Consider the following 17,340-nt stretch of genomic DNA (forward strand, 5'->3'; position numbering starts at 1 on the left):
GAGAAATATTCTTGGTAAAATGTAGATCAGCAAAGATTTGGCCTGCCTCCATTTCTATTTTCTCTCTAGGAGCTTCAGCAGAGAAGCCAGGATATTTGGTCTCCTGTTTTGACCCTAAGGATGATTTTGTCTTGTGAATACAAATTTTTAGATGGAGTTATATCAGATTGATTACTTTTCACTGCACTGAGAAAGTGTTTCCCAGAACAAATGCCATTGAGTCAGTCCAATAACTTTGATTTTCTATATAGCCTATTAAATCTATTTCCAGCTAATCCATTTTCACTTAAAATTGAGCTATAATTATTTTCATCTGAAAAATAACCTTCTGTATAAATTTTATTATGATGATTTGAATTGTCAGTCAATTATAAAAATCCGTATCACAGTTTAATAATTAAAGCTTCTGTCATTATAAGTTATCTTTTACGGTTGTTATTTCTATGTCCTATCAAGTCCACTTTTCCTGGGACAAATTTTACGAATCTACATTTTGTCTAAAAGATTTGTTTTATTTTTCCATCAATTTTTAGTCAATAAGTAATTTCACTGTGTACAATTTACCTGTTGTCAGTTTCATTTTTTCTTTTGATTATGTAGTGGGTATGAATCTTACTCCACAAACTTAGGCGAGTAAGAAATGACATATTACTTTATTGAATTTAAATCAAATTAAGTCCAGCTTACATCCTGGTCATTATTTGGGATCCTTCCCTTGCAAAGGAGCTAGGGTATTATGTAGAAAAAAAATATTTGGGGAGTCCCTTTTTATGGTTAGTAGATACCAATGTACTTCTGTCTACCATATCCTACTCCTCTTCACTTCCAGAGAACAAGCCACACGCATGTCCAAGCCCCAAACCCTAAAATGAATGTTTCCAATTGAGGACATGGCAGTAAAGTGAGCAGAAATGATTTCCCCAATGTTGCAGCCTCTAAGTGACTGAGCTGGGATATGAATCCAGATCTGGCTTCCTCATGTCTGTGTACTTTGTATGACATCGAAGTTCTTCACATTGATTTGAAGTATGAGCTATCTCAGGAGACAGGGCAAGAACTAAGAATGCAATAAGTGTTAAAAAGATAAAAGGCACAGATTTAAAGCCAATGGATGTTAACACTAATTTTCCAGAGCTGCTATTAGAGATGATAAATGAAATGGAACTGATAAACATTTCCTGAAATAGGCTCCTTTGAATCTGTTTGGAGGACTTAAAATATTTGCTAATGACTTAATTTCTTGGGTTTCCAGCTTAATTGCTGTATTAGTTTCCTGGGGCTACCTTAACAAATTGCCACAAACTGGGTGGCTTCATACAATAGAAATTTGTTCTTTCCCAGTTGTGGAGGCCAGAAATCTGAAATGAAGGCATTGGCAGGATTGTTCCTTCTGGAGGCTCTGAGGGAGAATCCCTCCATTTCTCTCTCCTAGCTCCTAGAGCAGCCATGGGCAAACTACGGCCCGCGGGCCGAATCCGGCCCGTTCGGCTGTTCTACCCGGCCCGTGGAGCCGAAAGAGCGGAGGGTTCTCTTGCTCTCACCTCCGCTCCTTCACCAGCAGCAGTGTTAACATGGCAACGTGGGGAAACACGGCCTCAGCTCCTTCTTCTGAGTGGGCGGATTTATATCCGCCCATTCAGTAGAAGGAACAACCTCTCAATCTTCCAGAGGCTCCTTGTAATGCCCGCGGACGCGTCCCCCGACATCACCCTGGGAATGCGTAGACACGTTATCGTGGTGATGGAGGGAGACACGCCCCTGGAGAGCACAGTATCAGAGCATTAGCTAAAAAGGAGACCAACAACACTGTTCCCACTGAAGTTGATGTTTTAAAGACCAAAAACCTTTCAACCCAGTCTACATTGCCATCTACATCTACGTCCCGGGCATAATTTGGAAGTTGCACTAAAGAAAATGTTTAATTTACTGTTTACACATTTTGTTCTTTTCTATTTGTTTTAGTTTTAAATTATTTTATTATATTTAAGTTTAATTTGAAAGGCTTTTGTACCTTTCCTTTGTTAGGCAATTTTATTTTGCCTTTGCCATCTTCAATATAAGGTATGTTATTGTGCTATGATTCCTCCATTTTTTGAAGTTTCAAATTATAATAATTAGTGTTTACATTCTTCTTGTTAAAATGTTTGAAATGAATAAAACTATTGAAATAAAAGACCGTACCCTTTTATGTAATGATGTTTACTTTGAATTTATATTAGTTCACACAAACACTCCATCCATGCTTTTGTTCCGGCTCTCCGGTCCAGTTTAAGAACCCATTGTGGCCCTCGAGTCAAAAAGTTTGCCCACCCCTGTCCTAGAGACTACTGGCAATCCCTGATGTTCTTTGGCTTGGGGTACATGATTACCTTCTGCTTTTCTCTTCTCACATGGCCTTCCCCTTGGTGTCTCTTCATCTCAAATCCTCCTCTTCCTTCCCTTATGAAGACACCCCTCATTGGATAAAGGGCCCACCTAAATCCAGGAGTGATGTCATTTTGAGATTCTTAACTGCTAAGATCCTACTTCCAAATAAGGTCACATTCACAGGTATAGGTGTTAGAACTTGGACATACAGGCATAGCCCGGATATATTGAGGGTATGCCATCACAATAAAGTTAGTTATAATTTTTTTGCTGGTGGAGGGTGTTGTCTTCAACTTGTAAAAGTGCAACATCTGTGGAATACAGTAAAGTGAAGGGCAATGAAATGAGGTATGCCTGTATCTTTCTGGGGGACACAATTCAACCCACTATATTTGGTATGTGTGTTTTTTTAAGTTTATGAACTTGAGCAGCATAATTTATATAAAGGATCCTCCTAACAGGAAACTTCTCTCTCAATTATCTTCTGACCTTTGTTAGAAACAACCTTCACGTCTGTCAGCTCTTATAGCACGAAAAGCATCTGATACTCTAATGACCTCTCTCATCTGCCTTGGGAGTTCTGCAAGGTCAGTCATTTTATGGATAAGGAAACAGGTACAGGAGAAGAACTGACTTGACCGAGGACACCCAATCGCTTCTGAGATAGGATTTGAACCTAAGGATGCAAGGCTCTTTCCTTCTGCGGCTGTGTGGGAGCCTAGATAGCTGCAATCAGTTCATGCAGATTTGTTTGTGATTTACTTTTGCTCTTTACTTAATGTTCATTTTGCCCATGTGACTTACATTTTTTTTTTCAGATTTATTGGGACATTTTCCTTGTCATTTTAATTGACAAGGAATGTAATTGATAAGTATATGTAGTCTGTGTACTTGTCATGTTAATTGATTGATTCATTAATTCAACCTCCATTTACTAAAACCTTACACAGTGAGAATCTCTGGGCTGAACTGAGCGCTGGCCACAGAGATGAACCAAATCACCTTTGTCCTCGTCCTTGAGGGCAGTAAATAGACAATTAACGTGATAGTGTGAGCAGGCAGTGGGAGCTAAGTGGGCTCCTAACCTAAGCAGGGGTCAGGAGAGGCTTCCTGACGACCGATTTACTAGTAGGTCTTAAAGGATAGGCACAATGCAATCTTATCCCTTTAATGTTGGTTATTAGAATTGAATATTAGGCTGGGCTTTTGATACCCACCTATAAATGCTAGTGGTGTGTTACTAGTTTTCTAGCACTCTTGTCAAGCTAGCATAGCAGGTTTATTTAACAGCCCTCATCACAAATGGCAGTAATGTCCATTTGACCAGTGTTGGGTCATTTACAAAACATGTTCACACTCTTTGTATCATTTGCTGTTACAAAAAGCTCTTTGAGAATGCTTTGTTTACATGCAAATATTTTTCTTATTTCATAGGTTAGCTAAACTTAAATATTATAATTAAATTTTCCAACAAGATTATAGCAAAAGTTCAAAAATTAAATTAGGTAACTTTGGAATTTAGGATTATTCAAATTGCACTAACTGAGAATTAAACTGGGGTCTGGTTTCTGTTCCTAACTTGGCCAATCCCTTCCTCTCTCTGGGTCTCAATTTCCTCTACTATAAAAGGGTCACGTGAAGGACATTTAGGCTGAAGGGTTAAATGAGATAATGGATCTTAGACACCAGCACAGCACCTGTTTGGTTCTCCTAACATGGTCTCTGTCGTCCATTTTCCTGCAATTCTTAAAGTAATACTCCAGTCCACACTTGTGCCAAGGTTCCTAAAGAGATGCTTTGAGAGAGAGAGTTGAAAGCCAGCTCATTAACATAGCTGCGATAAAACTATCTCACAGTCATCGTTAATCAGATAATAACAGGCAGAGGTTAGTGTTTTGACGCTGTCATTTTGCCCCGGAGTTTGTTACAGTTCGGTTGCAGAAAAAAATTGGATGTGGTAGAAATAATCAACACAAAATAAAACTGACAATGGCTAAAACTACATGTGGCAAAAATTTATTATGGATGGAAAAGCAAACTGAATGATCCCATCTTTGTTGATGGCATTGAACATTGCAAAGTTGACCCCTGGGAAAATTCCACTTGGTAGAAATAATCAACACAAAATAAAACTGACAATGGCTCAAATTGCTCCCAGGAAAAGGTGGAGATGGTGGAAATAATGACTAGAAATTTCATAATGGCTGAAGTGATAATCAGTAAAAATTGATAAAGGTAGCTATTTGATTAATCAAATCTTTCTTGTAAAAGTGACAGAGAAAAGCATATATTTTGATGAAAATTCAATATAGAAAAACCTAGCCCGGCTGGCATGGTTTAGTGGTTGAGCATCAACCTATGAACCAGGAGGTCATGGTTTGATTCCCAGTCAGGGCATATACTCAGTTGCAGGCTTGACCCCAGTGTGGGATGTGCAGGAGGCAGCCAATCAATGATTCTTTCTTATCACTGACCAGAGGCACAATGCACAAAATTCGTGCAAGGGGCTCAGCCCTGCCACTGCCTCCTGCCACTGCCTCCTGCGGCTGCCTCTGCCTCCACCCCCGCCAGCCCCAGCTTTGTCCGAAGGACATCTGGTCTAATTAGCGTATTATGCTTTTATTATTATAGATGTTTCTCTCTCTCCCTCTCCCTTCCTCTCTGAAATCAATAAAAGTATAAAAATAAATAAAATAAAAATCTAGAAAAGTTAGAAATTGTTTAACTGTGCTGTTAAGTTTGATCAATTATGCTGTTAAGGTATAATTGAATTGATACCCCTCCTCTAGGAAATGACCTTTAGGCCACTTCACAACGAACATCCCCTTTTGCTTAGACCACATTCCACTTGCTAAGACCATATCCCACGTGCTAAGACCATTCTCTCTCCCCTGAGACCTCCCAGGATCCGGACCTGCACGAACAATTCTCCGCCCAGAAAAAGCCCGCCTAGAGTCCTTTAAAAACCTCTGACTCCTGTCTTTGGGTGCTGGTGCCATTTTGGGGCTCAGCCCATCTGGTATCCAGATGCCCTAATAAATTCATAATCCCTCAGCACTCTGGCCTCATGCATTCCTCCTTTGGCGACCCTAACATGTGCTATATAGAAAATTTACCAAGGAATTAAATTGGCTTAATAGAGTTAATTCTTTAAATACTTTAATACATTCATTAATAATAATTCTGAGTAAAGAGTATATATGCCAAGACTTGGCAGGGATTTGGAGAGATAATTCTCAAATTAGATGAAGGGTTTGGACTATAAATGGCACTTTACAATATTCAATATACTTTCATACATATTGTTTCATTGGATTCTTCTAATAATCTTATGAGGTGAGAGGATAGGAACTTTCTTTCCATTTACAGATATAAACACTGAGGTTCAGAAAAGGATTTACTAAAGGTCTCCCAGCATGTTCATGGCAAAGTCTAATTCAGGATCTGATTCCCAGAGTCCTAGTCCAGTAAGCTTCCGCATACTGATTCCCCTAACTCACATGAACCTTTACTCACAGGACACAGCAGATTCCTTCTAATTTTCATCACCCAGCCCCCACTTTCTGCCATTTGGAGAAGTAGGGAAAAGGAGGAGTGAAAAGGGTTTAGAAGAGAGGATGGTCTAAGCAATTCAGAGAGGGGAAAGGACATAGTCAACACGTCCTAGGCACTTTTCTTACTATTCTAAGAGAACAGTAGAATAGGATGTTTTTTGGAGGCGGGGGTGGAATTTTAAGGCTGGGAGAATAGGATGAAAAATGAGATACGAAGTTTGAAAAAAGAAAGTGCCTGATGTGTTTTGGGAAAGGGATTCCTAAGGATAGGGGTGTAACTAGATTGAGGTGGGGTGAAGCTGATGGATCGGCTGCAGCAGGACTGTTAAACTCTGACCTAGGCAACATGGGCTTTCTCTGGTAGGCCTGCCGTCCTCCTGTGGGCTGGCTAGTGGGGCTCAAATGTTCTGGTATTTCTTGTACAACAGTGCAGAATAATGACATGAAATCTAAAATACTGTAATTGAATACAAGATTATGCTAAATCAGAGATTATCTGACACCCCATTTTATATTCTAGGAGAACCGGACACAGAAAGAAAAAAATCGTTTTAAGAGTAAGACATTTATTCAGTCTATAGAGAATGCTTTGTTTAAGTAGAGCTTTGTAGAGCCTTTACAATAACTGTTCCTCCAGCCTCACTCCCTCTCCCCACAGTGATCTCTGGTCCACAGATTAGAAACCACTGCTATAAGAACTCAGATGTAAGGAAAATCAGTGTGCCTAAAATATGTTCTAGGGGAGGCAGGGTTTTGTCCAGAGCTTTAAGATTCAGTAGGAGATAAGGGTTTAGAAAGACCAGAAGAAGAAAAACTTTGAGAAGAGACAATGAAAATAGAGAAAATCCTCCTACTAATGTAATGTTGTTTTATGATTTTAAGTGGACAACGCTACTTGTTTTAATAGTAGTGTTGAGCTCCCAGAAAAACCAGACAGGCCTAGCCCTGGAGCAATAGGAAACCACAAAAAGCTTTTAGGCAGCAAAGATATGGTTGTTGTGTAAGGAAATTGTATTTTTGAAAATAGTCTTATAGCTTAAAAAATTGTATTCCTTTTACACATTCAGGCAATATGAAAATTAAAATTACTTAAAATCTGACACCCTTTCCTCCAAGATAATCACTGATATTTTGGGGAACCTCTTTCTTGAAATCTTTCTATGTTTATAGAATATTGTCTCAAACTTCCTATAAGTTGGACCATTCTAAACATGCTGTTGTGTAATCAATTTTTCCCCCTCGAGAACAAAATGTGAATAGCTTCTTATGCCAATACATAGATCTATATCATTATTTTAAATGGCTGCTTAGTACTGCATTGTTTGTATAATCAGCCCCTGTTGATGAACATGTGCGTTCCTCCCCCCAACCCCCATTATCGACAATCTTCTGTAACAACCTCTCGCATTCCTTTTTTTCCAAATTGTCCGATGGCCTTTTTAAGGTAAACTGCAAAAAGTAATAGAGCTGGGTCAAGAATTATGTCCTTTTTACATTTGGACTCAAGTTTCATCCTCGGTTTACAGGGAGGCCGGGAGGAAGCTGCTGCATTAGTTTTGTGAGATCGTGGCCACGGGGATGGCGAAGAGAGCGCAGTCTCCCCGGTGATCTAATCCACTTCGGCCTGTCCTCGGTCGGCCGGCACATTCCTTTCCTTTTTTCTCTCCTTCACTTCTTTTTCTTAACATGGAGGCAGGACTGTGAACTGCGTTTGCCAGCATTTCGCAGGGACCGGAGAAGGAAGGCTGGAGACGGTGGCGCATGCTGGAAAATGTAGTCCAGCAGCAAGGCGGCGGCGTGTGTGTGTGTGTGTGTGCGTGTGTGTTTGTGTGTTCGCGCGCGCGCCTGAAGAAGTTGGAGATACTGAGAACATCGCCACCTGGGGATGGGGCCGCAGGGCGTCCTAACGACTCGCACATGTGGTCTTTGGAGTCTACAAAAGCCGCCGCCGAGGGTTGGCTTCATCCCATTGTCCAGGACCCCGGAGGGCGCAGCCCCTCAGCCCCGGGCGCGGGGCGGCCAGCGCAGGCCGCGCGCGGGCCGGCGCGAGGCATGCCGGGAGTTGTGGTCCCTGCTCTCGCAGAGGCTGTGGGACGTGTCGCGGCGCGGCGCCGGCTCCTCCTTCCCCGCCCTTCTTATAGGTCCCCCGCTCCCCCCCCTCGCCTCCTCCTCCCTCGCCCGCAGCGGAGCGTCCCCTCCCCCACCCGTCGGGCTTCTCGGCAGCTACTGCAGAGGATTCAGAGCCGAGTCGCTGAGGAGGAGGAGGCTCCCGGTCCCTGCGCGCCATCCGCCACCTTACTGGACACAGGCGAGGGAGCGAGAGCGTCGCCTCCGTAGCCTCCAGAGAAGACAAGGGCATCGTCGCCTCAGCCCCCGCCGCCGCCGTTTTCGCCTGCAGCGGCTCGCCGGTAAGGAGACCCCCCCTCCCCGGTCCGCTCGCCCGGAGCCTGGGCCGGTGGTGCTGGGGAGAATGGGAGCGGGGGCTGCGGAACGCGGGCTGGGGGAAGGGGCTGAGGTCGCGATGGAACGGCGGGCTGGCAGGGAGACTTGTCCAGGCGCGGGCTGGGGCTAGGCTGGGGGTGGGGTGAGGGTGGGACCCACGCAGGTTTTTTTTTTGGGGGGGAGGGGGCGACAGGGGAAGAGGACTTTCAGTGGGGAATAACTGGACCCGACACCGGAGCGTGGGGTTGGGGTGGAATTTGGGCGAGCTGGGTGATGAGACTAGAGTGGGGTGGCTTTTAGTGGGGGAGGGGACTGAAGGAGGGTGGTGGATTTGGGATCCGAGCAATTGACAGTTTGGGATCCGAGCTGGAGCGCGGGGTTGGGGGGTAATTTCCAGAGAGTGGGATTGCAGGGTTGGATAGGACCCTTGTGGAGTGTTAATGCAGGCGGGTGGAATTTGGGGTGGACCTAGGGCAGGCTGATAGGGGTGGTAGGAACTGGGGGTGAGGGGCTTGGCATGGGTTGAGACCTGGGCTTGAAGTAGGCGTTTGCCATCTAGGGGTGATGGAATTTGTGGAGACTTAATGAATAGCGTGGGTTAGGAGAGCAGAGGAGGTAGAATTTGGGGTTTTCCTGGGGAATGTTTACGGAGGTTGGAATAGGAGCTGGTGGGGATAGGACTTTCAATGAGGGGAGTGTGATAGTGAGCTGGCAGGAGGGGGGTAAATTAGAAATTAGGCCCCAAATGGGTGGACCAGGATTGAAATTGGGAGGGGGCACAGTGGGATGGGATTTAGGGTGATCTTAGAACCACCGGAAGGGGCATTGGTGGTGGGTCCTTGGGTGCAGGGTCGAGGCAGAGGGCACCGCAGACGCTGCTGAGCTGGACTCATGAAAGAATAGTGGCAGGTGGTGAGCAAGGTTGGGGGATGGTATCTTGAAGAAAATGTCCCTTGGTCAAGGTGGCAGAGGGAGAGTGTCTGAGATGAACTGGTAGGACAGGAGGGGTGGTTGTGATGGTGCGGTGGCAGAGGGGTTACTTAAGGAGAGGAGACATGGAGTTGGTGTGGATGGGGCAGAGCGGATGGAGAGGGGCAGTGAACCGTGCTGGGAAGAGGTGGATTGGATGAAAAGGAAGGATTCGGATGTCCTCCAAGCGACAGAAGAGGGTTAAGGGGTGGACTTAAATGGACATCTTTGGAGGCTGTGGTTTGGAGAGAGACAGTAATCAGAGGGGACTTTGTAGGGGAGAGAGAAGGCACAGGAAAGATTCTCTTTCCTAGAAGACGTCTTAAGCTGTTAGTTTAATCTTTTTATTTTTTTCATTTCTGTTAGTATCATATTTGGATCAGCCCAAAGGGTGAAGTTGAGAGGGGCTTCAGTTAAGGTAGAATTAAGAAGGTGAAAGTGTCTTCTAATACAGGCATACACCTTGGAGACAGTGCAGTTTGGATCCAGACCTCTGTAATAAATGAGTATTGCAATCAACCGAGTTGTGGTCTTATTGCTGGTGGAAAGTCTTGCCTTAAATTTGTAAAAATTGCAACACCTGTGAATGGCAATAAAGCAAAGTGCAATAAAATGAGGTATATCTGTGTTCATATAACAAGAAGGTTAGGAGAAAAAAATCCAATCCCAAATAAAAGGTGGAGAAGATAAAGATGGAATGTGGCAGGTATCTTTCTATAAGATGTCTCTGCCTTCTCTTCTCCACCCTCCCCCATGGTGCATTAAAAATTAGTCCTGGAATTTGGAATTAAATAGATTTGATGGGCGTGAGGTAGCATTCTTTGCTTGAGAACTGGTGAATGAGATTGAAAAATATGAGGCTGAATTTATTTCCCAGTCAGGGAGCGTGCATGTATGCAGAAAGAGCTTAGGCCTTTTTTTCTTCTTAAAATTGATTGCTTGAAGACTCCATTTATTGGTGTCCTGGTTTGCAAGGCAATTAGGCCCATCATTGTATTGCAGGCTAATAATCCTGAGATGAATCTTGGCACCACTGCTTTATGTAAACAGAGAGGACAGAAAATATGGAAATGTCATAAATATTCATTGGTAAGATGGTTTGGTATTAATGGAGTTTTTCATTTGATTCTCTTCTGACATTACTTGATAAGATTTATAATAATTGGACTATATTTCTATAGATTGAATTTTCTTCTGAAGGAACTCAGGTGGTAAGAATTCTATCAGATATGGATAAATCATGTAGAATTTTTTATTTTTTAGGGGATGGCATTGATGTAGACACATTACAATAGCTACAGAAACAATATCTCCAATTTTATTTAAAGCTTCATAATTATTCTCATGGCAGAATGATGATGCTGGGAAGTAGAGGGGTGTGCATGGAAGAAACATCTTTAGGGAAACAGTTTTCTGGGCTTAATTGCATCAACTATGATATGTTAAACAAGTGGCTGTTGATTTTAGAGCTCAAACTGAGGAAAAAAATAGGGAGGGATGTAAAAAGACTAAAATTGGCACCAATGAATCAAAATCATTCTTTTTTAGTTAAGTCTCAGAGTTCATCTCACAAGCAAATCATTTTCCTTGGCTTTCACAGTTGAGCATATTAAAATACCCAATATTTAGAATGCTTTTCTTTTTTTTCTGTAGTTCCAAAATGGGTAGAATGATGGAAGGTTAGATTTAATCCTTAGAATGAAAGTGTATTTTTTTTTTAATGAGGAAGCTTTATTACAATAAAAATCAGGTTTGAGCAATTACCTGTTCATTTGATGACAGTGTAGTTGAATTAATGCAATCTTTTCTCCTCATAAGTTCACTTTGGGATGCTGACATTGCTTTTGTGGATCTGTGAGCTTGATGTAGAATGGGATATTTATATTTTTAAAGCCCTAGCTAGCTTTTGAAAGCTCTAAATGAAAAGTAATCACCTGGAAGAAATATCTTGGTGGATTACCATCCCCTTCCTCCAACTGTGATCACCTGTGCTATAGAAATGCATGTAAAGTGTTTTAGTCTCTTTACCTCATTTTGTTAATCTTCACCTGAGGATATTTTCTCCCCATTGCTTTTCAGAGAGAACGGATGGGAAGTAGGGAGGGGAGAGAAAGAGAGAGACTCATGGACTGGTTGCCTCCCACACAAGACCCTTGGGTGCACAGGCCAATGCTTTTACTACTGAGCAACACCGGCCAGGGCACTTTACCTCATTTGGTTCTTACAGAATTCTGGTGTGAAGGGGAGAGCAGAAGGAGGTATTAATAGACAGGTACCTTGGTAGAATGAGTAGCTTGTAAATTTAGGGGTCAAGAGTCCTGGGTTCAAATCCCCATTCTACAATTTGATAGTTGAGTGATTTCAGTAGTTATTAAAAACCTTTCATACTTAGTAGTAATGGTTATACAACAGTGTGAATATACTTCTACTGAATTGTACACTTAAATATGGTTAAAATGGTTTTTAAAAAAACTTTCGTGCTTCACAAAGCTGTCAAGGGGAACAAATCAGTTCATGTCCTGAAATAACTTTGTGTCCTGAAAACACTGTGCATATATGAAATATTTGCTCAGTATTTATTTACTTATTGCCTGCTAAGTGCCAGGGGAAATGAAAATGAACAAAAAACAGCTTTCAGTGTAGTGGGAGAGACAGACGATTTAAATATAGTGCGAGAAGTGAGGCAAAACTAATGTGGTCGTGAAGAGTGTGGATTCTGAGGTCTGTCCACCATTTATTAGTTGTATGACCTTGGGCACAATGGTCTCATCTGTAAAACAGGCATAAGAGACCTAATCTCATAAAGTTTTTTTGGAGGATTAAACAGAATAATCTATAGAAAGCATTTAACACAGTGTTTTATAAATATTAGTAGTTGCCAATTATTAGATAGGAAGACTAGAATGTGAATAGCCTTGTATGTCCTCACATTGAGTTCTTAGTGTTATGTTCTATTTAATAAGGAGGCATTACTTGGAATTATCATTTCATTCATAGTTCACCTACATATTTGCACTGTAGTTTGTACTGTAGTCTAGGAACTTGAAACAGTAAAGTGCTAAACATACGATAGCTGTTAGCTTCTTCATGTTTAAAATAAGGAGAAAAAACTCCTCTGAGAGGTTTCTAGTAAATGACTTGCTTAAGGTTATAGTCAGCAAGTGGAAGAGTCTGGGTTACATTCCCCAAATTCTGATTCTTCAGCCCTGTTTAGTCTTCTTGTTTAAATCGTGAAACAAGCCATCTGTATAAAAGTGCATATAACAGCCGAAACCGGTTTGGCTCAGTGGATAGAGCGTCAGCCTGCGGACTGAGGGGTCCCGGGTTCGATTCCGGTCAAGGGCACGTACCTTGGTTGCGGGCACATCCCCAGTGGGAGGTGTGCAGGAGGCAGCTGATCGATGTTTCTCTCTCATCGATGTTTCTAACTCTCTATCCCTCTCCCTTCCTCTCTGTAAAAATATCAATAAAATATATTTTTTAAAAAAAGTGCATATAACATACATCTTCAACTTAACAAATGATAAATTGAAGGCCTCTTTTTGTTACTAGCTTAACAAAAGGAAGATTTCTAGTACTTTTAAAGCCTTTTGCAATTCCCTGCCTGATGGAGTCTCCCTCTCTCTTTCTCCCTCAGAAGTAGCTAGTTTCCTGAATTTTGTGTAAACTATTCTCTGCTTTTCTTTTTAAAAAATTATTATTTTTTTTATTGTCTAAAGTTTTACATATGTCTCCTTTTCCCCCAATTGACCCCCTCCCCATCTCTTCCCAGCCTGGGCAAGCCCCCACCACCCCAGTGTCTATGTCCATTGGTTATGCTTAATATGCATGCATATAAGTCCTTTGGTTGCTCTCAAACCCCCTCCCCTCTGCTACCATTTGTCTCTAGATCAATCTCTGCTTTTCTATAGTTTTACCAAACAAATACATGTCATAAAAAATATATTTTTTACCTTAGCATTTATATGTAAATAGAATTATAGTGTAAGTATTCTTTTATGACTTGCTTTATTATTTGTTTTAACTTTAAAAGAGTTTTATTTCTTCCATTATTAAAATAACATATGCTCATGGTTGAAATTGGAAATTACAAAAAAGTAAAAGGGAGCAAAATTATTGTCTGTAATCCCATTACCCAGCAATAATTCTTAATCCAGATGGCAAGAGGAAGCCAGTTTGAATTTATGGATGATTGGGTTATCCAGGTATGGATCAATCATACTTGGAAATAGGAATCGGAGGGAGTAGTAGCAGCCTTTGTGAGCTGTGAAATAGCAGGAGTTCTCATTGGCAGGAGTTCTTTATTTGCTAGAGACTAATTCTTTGTTATACCAGTTTAGAGTTTCACATCATGTTTTCATAGGTCTTTTATTTTTTTTTATTTTTTTATTTTTTTAAATAAATCTTTATTCAGATTATTACAATTGTTTCTCCTTTTTCCCCCCATAGCTCCCCTCCACCCAGTTCCCACCCCACCTTCTGCCCTTACCTCCCCCACACTGTCCTCATCCATAGGTGTATGATTTTTGTCCAGTCTCTTCATGAACCCCCCATACCCCTTTCCCCCTGAGAATTATCAGTCCACTCCCTTTCTATGCCCCTGATTCTATTATATTCACCAGATTATTCTGTTCCTCAGGTTTTTAATTCACTTGATTTTTAGGTTCACTTATTGGTAGATATGTATTTGTTGTTCATAATTTTTATCTTTACTTTTTTCTTCTTCCTCTTCTTTAAGAATACCTTTCAGCATTTCATATAATACTGGTTTGGCGGTGATGAACTCCTTTAGCTTTTTCTTATCTGTGAAGCTCTTTATCTGCCCTTCAATTCTGAATGATAGCTTTGCTGGGTAGAGTAATCTTGGTTGTAGGTTCTTGCTATTCATCACATTGAAAATTTCTTGCCACTCCCGTCTGGCCTGCATAGTTTCTGTTGAGAAATCAGCTGACAATCGTATGGGTGCTCCCTTGTAGGTAACTAACTGTTTTTCTCTTGCTGCTTTTAATATTCTCTCTTTGTCTTTTGGTCTTGGCATTTTAATTATGATGTGTCTTGGTGTGGTCCTCTTTGGATTCCTTTTGTTTGGGGTTCTGTGCGCTTCCTGGACTTGTAAGTCTATTTCTTTCACCAGGTGGGGGAAGTTTTCGGTCATTATTTCTTCAAATAGGTTTTCAGTATCTTGCTCTCTCTCTTCTTCTGGCACCCCCATAATTCTAATGTTGGTACGCTTGAAGTTGTCCCAGAGTCTTCTTACACTATCTTCAACTTTTTGGATTTTTTTTTTTTCTTTTTGCTTTTTCGGTTGAGTGTTTTTTGCTTCTTTGTATTTCAATTCTTTGACTTGATTCTTGTGTTCCTCTAGTCTGTTTTTGGGTCTCTGTATAATATTTTTTATTTCAGTCAGTGTATGTTTAATTTCTAGTTGGTCCTTTTTCATATCTTCGAGGGTCTCGTTATATTTATCGGCCTTTTCTAGGATATTCTTGAAAAGCCTTATAATCGTGGTTTTGAATTCTATATCCAGTCTTTTGTTTTCCTTCATTTCTTTCGTTTGTGATCTGTTTCTTTGACGCCGCATTTTCACTGCTTCCCTGAGTTGGTAGGGTAAATTTGTGTGCTAGGTTTCCTATATGGCCCAGTGGGTCGGCCTCCCCAGTTAACCTGAGGTGGACACTCTTGGTGCACTCCTTTGTGGACTGTGTGTACAGCCTTGTTGTAGTTAAATCTTGATTGTTGTTGGTATCACTGGGAGGAATTGACCTTCAGGCCAGTTGGCTGTAAGGATCAGCTGCGTCTATCCTGGGAGGAGTTCGGTGCTGGAGACAGCCTTATAGGATTAGACTTGCCAAATTGCAATAGCCTCTGTGCTCGGCTTGGATGGGGTGGAGTCTCAGGGCGGAGCAGACAGTCTTGGCTTCCCGGCAGCCTTGCCCTTGTGCGCATGTGCAGACCTCTGCCTTCCCCGGCTCCCAAGTCTCCGCCCGAGAGTCCAGACTCCCCCCACAAGAGCGTGGGTCCCCAGGGGCTCGCCTGGAACCGGGGTTCAGTGCAGTCAGAACTGGGGCCCAGTGCAGTCAGGAGCCTCCGACTCCCTTCCACTAGGGAAAGCCTGTGGCAACCTCCGCAACCTTTGTGCGCACTGGCATGCGCGCGCCTTCAGTCCTCCACCTTCCCGGCTCCCGAGTCTCCGCCCGAGAGTCCAGACTCCCCACCGTAAGAGCGTGGGTCCCCAGGGGCTCGCCCGGAACTGGGGTTCAGTGCAGTCAGAACTGGGGTTCAGTGCGGTCGGGGGCTTCCTTCCCCCTTCCGCCACAGAAAGTCAGCCAGGCTCTCAGCTGCCCTTCCTCTCTGCGCGCACAAAGACCCTTTGCCGTACCTCCAATTCTCTGTGAGCTTTTCTCTTTCCTTCTAGTTGTAGAATTTCCACTCAGCCAGCTTTCCTGTGGTTCTGGATGGTGTCCGTTTTGTCTTTTAGTTGTAGTTTTGAAATTGTTGTGCGAGGCAGCAGTTTAGGTGTTTACCTATGCCGCCATCTTGGTTTCCCCTCTTCATAGGTCTTTAAAAAAAAAAAAAAAGTATTTTTATTGATTTTTTACATAGAGGAAGGAAGAGGGATAGTTAGAAACATCGATGAGAGAGAAATACCGATCAGCTGCCTCCTGCACACCCCCTATATTGGGGATGTGCCCGCAACCAGAATCGAACCTGGCACTCTTCAGTCCGCAGGCCGACGCTCTATCCACTGAGCCAAACCATTTAGGGCTTTTCATAAGTCTTTTGGTCAGAATTTTTGTGTATCTTTCTTTTTGCAGAAAAATAGTCTGGTACATTGATTATTGTCTGTGCAGGAGGGTCTGTTATCTGCTGTACAGAGTACCATGAATAGGATACATAGTATACATATCAGTTACATATATTAGAAGCTTGGCAACCTAAACACCAAGAATTTTTTTTTTGTCTAAGAGGTTTGAAATCCAAATTCATTATCTGTTGGAACTTCAGTTTACTTATCTGTAAAATCAGGCTCAGATGAGATAAATGTGAAAATACGTCTTAAACTGTAAAGGACTATATAAATGTTAGTTGTTTTTTCCCCCCTCTTACTTTACAAAACAAATCAGGAGGGCACCCCACACAGGTAAAAAGCCTGCCATGTTTGGTTTATTGCCTTTCTGAAGGGTTTTGCCAGTAGAGGAGGGAGTACATGGTCAGTTCACAGTTTCTCCCTTGAAACTTGAAGATTGTTGGATATAGTGGGATGGAGAAGGTGCTAAAGGACTTTCTCCTAAGGAATTTATGGGACCTGTTTCCACATTAATTGTATTGACTAGCTCAAACTGAAGCTAGTGAAGTGGAGAATGCAGTATTTAAACAAATATGGTCATTTCCTTGTTAGTTTTTTTTACCTGTACCTTAATACAGAGACAGAGTAAAGTGAGATAAAATATTTTGTGCATATTGTAGAAGGGAGATAATATTCCATATTTGGGTTGTTGTGTGGATTAAAGAGATAAGAACAAAGAACCTGGAACATTCACTGGCACATACATTGTTTGTACTTAATATGGTAGTTACAATTATTATTTTTATTTCACTTATGAATTGTTTAGAGCTAATTTTTTCCTTCAGGATATTCTTTTGTTAGCCTTTTCCTGCGATACATCTCCCCTCACTCATTTTACATTTGTATTATAATTTTATTTTAATATTATCATAAGTAAAGCAAAACAAAGAATATAAATCCATAACTGCAGTGCAGTCCAAGGCTAAGGAGCTAGTGGTCTTAGATGTTACAGATATGTCTAAGACATCTATTCAACAAATATCTATTGAGTGATTATTAGATGATAGTATGGGAGTGCTGGGAGTATGGGATACAAAAATTAAAATTCCCTGCTCTTAAGGAGCTTATAGTTTATAGTCAATCTAATGGGGAGACAGACATGTCACAGATAATTGTAGGATAGTGTGATATATGCTGCAGTGGGAGTGGACAAGGTGCATG

General features: G+C 41.8%; 1 protein-coding gene across 2 annotated transcripts in view; it reads left to right on the forward strand.

Moving 5' to 3' along the window:
* Positions 1-8,130: 8,130 nt before the first annotated feature.
* Positions 8,131-17,340, forward strand: part of FAM168A (family with sequence similarity 168 member A) — a 171,841-nt gene continuing 162,631 nt past the window's right edge. The window contains exon 1 of one of the 2 annotated variants that reach the window (XM_080687140.1): positions 8,131-8,329. The gene's annotated coding sequence lies outside the window, so the exon portion shown is untranslated. The remainder of the gene's footprint in view (positions 8,330-17,340) is intronic. The other variant, XM_080687141.1, reaches the window with a different exon arrangement.

Source organism: Plecotus auritus (genome assembly GCF_963455305.1).
Source record: "Plecotus auritus genome assembly, chromosome: 9".
Classification (NCBI taxonomy): Eukaryota; Metazoa; Chordata; class Mammalia; order Chiroptera; family Vespertilionidae; genus Plecotus; species Plecotus auritus.